The sequence below is a fragment of the Trichosurus vulpecula genome, chromosome 6 (genome assembly GCF_011100635.1).
Source record: "Trichosurus vulpecula isolate mTriVul1 chromosome 6, mTriVul1.pri, whole genome shotgun sequence".
Lineage (NCBI taxonomy): Eukaryota > Metazoa > Chordata > Mammalia > Diprotodontia > Phalangeridae > Trichosurus > Trichosurus vulpecula.
Genome location: NC_050578.1, coordinates 110191389 through 110199034, shown reverse-complemented (window position 1 = coordinate 110199034; position 7646 = coordinate 110191389). Strand labels below are relative to the sequence as shown.

Below are 7646 nucleotides of genomic sequence, written 5' to 3'. Positions count from 1 at the left end.
GAATATGATAATTATAGTACCAAGGCCAGGGATTCTTAATCTGGCATCTGTGTACTTAAAATTGCCATTATAAAACATTTTGATAACCATTTCTTTTTTCTTTTTTAATCAAGTTTTTTATTGATGTCTTCTGTTTTTACATAATCATAATTGTCCTTTTCCCAGAGAGACATCCTTTACAACAAAAAGTATTTTTAAAGAAAAAAAGGAAAAAATCAGCACAATTGATTGACGTATTGGAAAGGTTCTAGAATATGTGCAATGTATTAACACCTCCACGAAGGAGTGGGCTGAGGGCATCCTTTCATATCTCTTTGTTCAAGTTTTTCTCCATCTTTATAATGTTTACTTTTAACCAAAATGATCACTTTTGATTTTATTATGTGGTTGTTCTTCACGTTCATACTGTTGTAGTCACTGTGTGTATTGTTATCTTCACTGTGCATCAGTTCATATGAATCTTTCAGCACCTCTCCATATCCCTCACACATCGTTTCTTATAGCACAGTAATATGCCATTACATTCACATGCCACAATTTGCTTAGCCGTTCCCCAATTGATGGACATCTATTTTATTTCCAATTCTTTGCCGTGACAAAAAGCTCTGCTATATATTTTGGTGTATATGGGGACTTCTTATCAATGGCTTTCTTGAGGATATATGCCGTAATGGTAATGTAAATTTGAAGATCTTCCCCATCCATTAATAGGCCCATGCGACCTGCTTACATCACAGGAAGCCTAAGTCACACGTGGTGGGAGAAGTTTGCTGAATGAGGGGAACTGGAAGGGTGCAGTGGGAAATACTCAGAGCAGTTAGAACCGTGGTAGGAGAAGGACACAGGCAAGGAGTGAGCTAGGATTTGTGAGTGTTTGTGGGAAGGCCCCAGCAGAGGAGAAGGCTAATGTGATGGTGTGGCTCCCTGCTGTGATATTGTGTCCTAAATTCCTTGCTGCTATGATGAAGCGGGCTTACTGGCTTTAGGATTTCATTGCTGCTTGGACGGGTTGGACTTACTGGTTTGGGGATTTGGTTCTTTGGTGTCTGAATAAATGTTTTACTCCTTCTACCTTCTATATGGAGAGTCTATTATATTTTGTGATACAGAACTACACAGGCATGTTCACAATTATCATCGATGTTGTGATTATTGCCTTGCTGATACATATGCCCAGTAATAGAGCCACTAATTCACAGGATATGGATATTTTAGTCATTTTATTTGAATAATTTCAAAGTGCTTTCCAAAATGCTTATATCACTTCACAGTTCTACCAACAATGTATTAGTGCGTCTATCATCCCACAACCCTTCCAACTTTGACTGTTGCCACTTTTTGTCATTGTCAATTTGTCAATTTTGCCAATTTGTTGAATGTAAAGTGAAACCTCGGTGTTGTTTTATTTGAATTCTTTTTTTTTTATATTACTAGTGATTTGGAATATTCTTTCATTTGATGGTAAATATTTTGCACTTCTTTTGAAAACCATTTGTTTCATACCTTTTGAATACCTGTTTGGGGGGGCTATTGATATCTATCTATCACCTATTTATTTTCTAGAAGATAAGTGGTATAGTGGATAGAGCATGGTCTTGGAATCAGGAAAACTCATCTTCATGAGTTCAAATCTAGCCTCAGACATTTACTAGATGTGTAAGCCTGGGCAAGTCACTTAACCCTGTTTGCCTCAGTTCTTCATCTATAAAATGAGCTAGAGAAGGAAATGACAAGCCACTTCACTATTTTTTACCAAGAAAACCCAAAAATGGAGTCTGAAGAGTGGGATGTGACTGAGATGACTGAACAACAAGAATAAATCTGTCTACTTACCTATCTGTCATTTACATATCTTGGATATAAAACCCTTATCAATGAAATGTGATGCCATGATTCTCCCCCGCCCCCGTCTGACCATTTCCTTTCTCATTCTAAGAGCATGTATTTCGCCTTTATGTAATCAAAGGTAGCCACTTTATCTTTTGTAATTGCTTCTCTCTCTTATTTGATTAAGAATACATCTAATACCCGTAATTGTGAGAGGTATTTGATCTGTTATTCTAATCTTCTAATTTTTTTTATAGTAATTTGTCTTTTTATTTAGCACCTTAACAAATCATGCCTTAACAGCAATTTTCCGAAGGGGGTACAGGCGTTCCTTCCTCTGCTGTTTTTTGGTCTTCAGGCTTTCCTCGTGCTTAGTAAGCCTGTGGGCACACGGCACAGGTCTTCTCGGGCCTAAGGTCCAAAGGCTTGTATTTCTTGCCCTTATAGAATTCCCTGAGGTTCTCTTTCTGTGTCTGGGCAATAGATTTTCGGACAACTTGGATCTTAGGTAACTTGGATGCAGCTCCTCCAGTGACCTTGGCCATTCTCAATTGGGAAAGTTCCACTTTTAAATCATCCAGCTGTTTGAGTAGCGCCTCCTTCTTCTTCCCACAAAGATCCCTGGCCTTGATTTTTGCCATGACTGCCGATCACACACGCCGCCACCAGCTCCGAGGGGAAAGAGCTTAATTTTTTTACAGTATGATCTTTAACATTAAGGTTGCATATCCATTTAGAACATATTGCAGAATATGGTATAAGGTGCTAAGCCCAATTTCTGTCAATTTTCCTAGCAACTTTAGACAGATAAGGAATTTTTTCCCTAGGTAATTTGTTTTCCATTTTATCAGACACTGCGTTATTGAATTCCACTGCTTCTTATTCTCCCTTGTCTAGCATATGCTTTTGATCTATCTCTCTATTGTTTAACCGATGCCAGATGATTTTAATGACTGCTGCTGTATAATATAGTTTGAAATCTGAAAGCATTATTTTCCCTTTGTCCTCTACTTCTTTTCATCATGTCTTTTGATATTATAGATCTTTTGTTTTTCCAAAAGAATTTTGCTCTTTTATCAAGTTTGATAAAGTATCCCCTTGGTAATTTATCTGGAGAGCATTAAAAGTCTAAATTAATTTTAGTGGAATTGGAATTTTTATTATATTGGCACAGCCTGGTCATGAGCACTGAATATCCTTGGAGCTATTTTTGTTCTTAATTTCTTTAAGGAGCATTTTTAATTGAATCTATAGAAATCTTCTGTGTGCTTTAGTAAACAGATCCCCAGATGTTTTATGCATTTTGTAGTTATTTGAAATGGGAATCCCTCTTTTACTGTTTCTTCTTGTATTTGTTGCTATAGTGACATAGAAATATAGTTGCTTTTTGAGTATTTTAGAGTGGGCAACTGCTGAATTTTTAATTGTCTCAATTAGTATCTGCTCATTCTCAAGGATCTTCTAAATATACCATTATATCATCAGCAAATATAGTTTTATCTCTTCTTTATCTATCTTTAGCTTTTAATTTCTTTCTCTTGTCTCATTGCTGTTAGTAGCATTTCCAGAATTATATCAAATAATAGTGAGGAGGGTGGGCATCCTTGCTTTACTCTCATATTTTTAAGAAAGTTCTAGTGTGTTCCCATTGCTTTTTGACTTTAGATAGTTTTTTTATGATTTTAAAATGGTTCCTCTATGCTTATACTTTGTAGGGTTTTTAGCAGAAAAGAGTGGTGTACTTTGTCAAAGGCTTTTTCTACATCTATTGGGATAATCGTGTGGTTTGGGGATGTTTTAGTTTTTAATATGATTAAATATGTTCATTGTTTTCCTAATATTGAACCATACTTGCATCCCTGGTATAAATCTTACTTGGCCACAATGAATGATTTCTTGATAATGACTACAGTCTGTCTAACAGGATTTTAATATTTTGAGACGATATTCATTGGTCTATACTTTTCTGAGTTTTATCTTTCCTCAGTTAAGACATTAGGACTATATTTGTCACATTAAAGGATTTTAGTAGGGTGCTTTCTCAATTTTTGAGAATAATTTGTGAAGTGTTTGTACTAACTATTCTTTAAAGGTTTGACAGAGTTCTACCATGAATCCTTCAGGATTAAGTTTTTTTTTTTCCTTTGACAGGACCTTTATAGTTACATCTATTTCCCTTTCTGTGATTGGGTTCTTTAAGATCTCTGTTTGGTATTATGATATTTTGAGCATTTAATATGTTTGAAGTCATTCCTCTATTTTTTGCATTCTGTTTTGTTAGCACATAACTGATTTTTTATAATATATGACATGATATGATACAACATTTAAATAGGAAATGAGTAAGATGAAGTCACAACAAAACCAGAAGAAATAAATGAGAATGATCATTTATCGTGATTATATGTTATATTAAATTGTATTGTATAATATTGTATTGTGTCTTGTCGTGTCATGTTGGGTTGTATCATTTCCTATTTAATTGATGTGATTTTCTGCTCTCTTCTTTTTGATCAAGGTTTATTGAGTTGATATGGTCTTCTTGAAGAACCTGATTTTAATTTTGTCATTTTTCCTTTTTTTGTTTCCAATTTATCTATTTCTCCTCCATTTAAAAATATTTCCTCTTTTGTGTTTATTTTAGGCTTGTTTATTTGTGGGCTTTCTAATTTTCTTAATTGTATGTTCAGTTCATCATTTCTATATTTTTTTCTGTTTTGTTAATGTATATTTACAGGGGTATGATCTTTTTCCCTGAAGATGACTTTAGCTGCATCCCAGAAAATTTGGTGTGCCATTTCATTATTATCCTTTTCTTTCACTTAATTATTTTTTCTGTGATTCTTCCTCAACCCACTCATTATTAGAATTTTATTGTTAAGGTTCCACTTGAGTCTTGTGTGTGTGTGTGTGTTTTCTCTGAACCAATAATTATTTTTATTGTATTATAGCTGCCTTTTTACATTTGTTTGCCACATCTCTAGGCCCTGATACATGCAATTTTTCTAATAGCTTCATGTGATGCTGAGAAACATGTGTATCCTTTTGACGTCTCATTTAGAATATACCATAAATATTTTAGCTTTAATTTCTCCAGCAATTCGTTCAGTTCCATAGTTTTCCTTTTGTTTATCTTTCTGTTGGACTTATCCAAAACAGAGAGAGGGGTTTCTCCTGTCACTATTGTGCTACCGTCTATATCTTTTTGTAGTTCAGTTAATGTTTCCTTTATTAATTTGGATGCTAATGTGTTTGGTAAATCAATATTGGTACAATGATTATAGTTTATAATGAAGCACTATGTAGTTTTCTTGTTTATCCCTTTTTATTTTTTGAATTTTATTTTTGCTTTATAAAATTGCATGACTGTAACTCCTGATTTTTTTGGATTCATTGAATTCACAGTAATTTATTTTTATCCCCTCAGTTTTAATTTGGTTATACCTTTGTTTTTTAAAAATTTACTATATTTTTAATATTTCTTTTGAAATTTTGGGTTCCAAATTCTCTTTCTGCCTCCTACTCTTTCCCCTATTTGCTAAGATGACAAGTAATATGTTATTAATTACATATGTGAAATCATGCAAAATATTTCCGTGTTAGCCATCTTGCAAAAACAAAAACTAAAATAAAGTGAAAAATTATACTTCAATTTATACTCAGAGTTCATCATTTCTCTGTCTGGAAGTGGATAGCATATTTTCACCCTGAGTCCTTTGGAATTGTCGCAAATCTTTGTATTGATCTGAGTACCCAAGCGTTTCACAGTTGATCATCATTACAACATTGCTGTTACTGTACATAATGATCTCCTGGTCTTTTTCACTTTACTTTGCATCAGTTCATATATGTGTTGCCAAAAGATTTTTTTAAATTTTATGGCATTTTAATTTTAAAATTTAATACATGTTTATTATGAGCATAATCAACAAATGTGTATACTTTCATTATATTCGGGGAGGGAGGAAGTGGATTGTATATGAAACTGTGAACTGTTATGAACAGTTAACCATTTTTTCTACCAAATATGATTTTTCGTGTAATTCAAATTTAGCATGGCAAGTTCACCATGTCCCCATTTATCCATGTCTTCTTTTATCTTACATGTGAATCATGCGAAACATATTTCCGTATTAGCCATGTTGCAAAACAAAACAGGAAAAAAAGAAAAAGAAAAAAAATAAAATGAAGTATGCTTTAATCTACATTCAGAGTTCATCAGTTCTCTTTCAGGAAGTAGATAGCATTTTTTTATTTTAAGTGCTTTGGAATTGTCTTGGATCATTGTCTTGGATCATTGTCTTGATCAGAGTAGCTAAGGCTTTCTCAGTTGACCATCCCTACAATGTTGTTACTGTGTACAATGTTCTCCTGGATCTGTTCAATTCACTTTGTATGAGTTCATATAAATCTTCCTAGGTTTTTCTGAAACCATCCTGCTCATCATTTGTTATAACACAATAATATTCCATCACAATTTTTATGTCACAACTTGTTCAGCCATTCCCCAATTGATGGGCATCCCTTCAATTTCCAATTCTTTGCCACCACAAAAAGAGCTCGATAAATATTTTTGTACAAATATGTTGTTGTTGTTTGCTCATTTTTCTAGACTATTTCTTGACTTTTGGCTTTATGTTAAAGTTAGGCTCTGTTCTCATTGGGATATGGAATCCCAATCCCAAGGTTCAGACTTTTTTCTCTATTTTCAGAGCTCCTTCTGAGGTGTTTACAAGTTTTCAGTGCTTTCCAGCTGATATGATCTGGAGAGGGGTGTGGTCACTGTTTTCCTGGTCTGAGTTCTGCTCTTTACCCAAGAAGGGCCTTTGTTCCCCTGCAGCTAAAGTGCTAGCATTCCACTTGACCCTGGAACTGTGACCAGGTCCCATGTTCTCTTGTAGTCACAAGTGCTAGTATTCCTCTCAGCCTTAGAACTGAGACAAGGGCCCCTTCTTCCTTTTGACCAATCACAAGCTCCTTTTTCTGTCCTAGAACTGCAATTCAAAACTGCATATGCAACAACAAAGTTGCCAATCAGTGCCAGGTGCACCCAATGCCAACCAAGGTTCCCTTGTAATCTCTTTCTGACTAGGTCTGACCCCCTTACCATCTCTGAGCTAACACTTCTATAAGCTGTTGTAGCTGCTGCTGCCTCTAAGGCCCACTACTGGTGTTGCCCTATGTGTGCTCTGGATTGGCCTTCAATCTGGTGTCACAGACATCTCTGACTTACTTCCTAAGTTTTCTTAGTCTCAAACAATTTCTCACCCTGCCCTTTTGCTTGCTCTGCCTCTCCAAAATTTGATTTGAGGCATTATTTTGAATTTTTGAGGCAATTATTTAGAGAGTTAAGCTGGGTTGCTGCCTCTAATCCATCATCATGGCTCCCTGATCTGTTATTTATTTTTCAAATGTGTTTCTCATAACCAACAGATTGATTGTTGGGTTTTGTTTTCTTATCCTATCTGTCATGTATTTGGTTTTTGCTTTTGTTTTTGTTTTCATTGTTTAATCCATTCACATTTAAAATTGAGAGGTAGGTTTATATTTTTCTTCGTTCCTCTCAAATCTTTTTTTCAAGTCATGATTTTTCCCTCTTCTATTGTAAACTGGGTATAATGTCTCTTCAGTAATTTTAGCTTAATCTTTTTTTTTAAAGGTGGCTCTATTCCCACTGACTCCCTTCCCCTTACTCCTGATCCCATATTCTCATTTGTTATCCTTTTCCCTTCAGGGTTTTCTTTATTAGTTCCTTTGTATTTCCTGTCTTTATCTTGTTATTTAATTCTTCTCCTCTTTTTTCCCCTTTCAGTCAAGTG

At 34.7% G+C, this 7646-nt stretch overlaps 1 pseudogene; it reads right to left on the bottom strand.

Moving 5' to 3' along the window:
- Nucleotides 1-2116: 2116 nt before the first annotated feature.
- LOC118855445 lies at nt 2117-2468 on the bottom strand (annotated as a pseudogene).
- Nucleotides 2469-7646: the final 5178 nt, after the last annotated feature.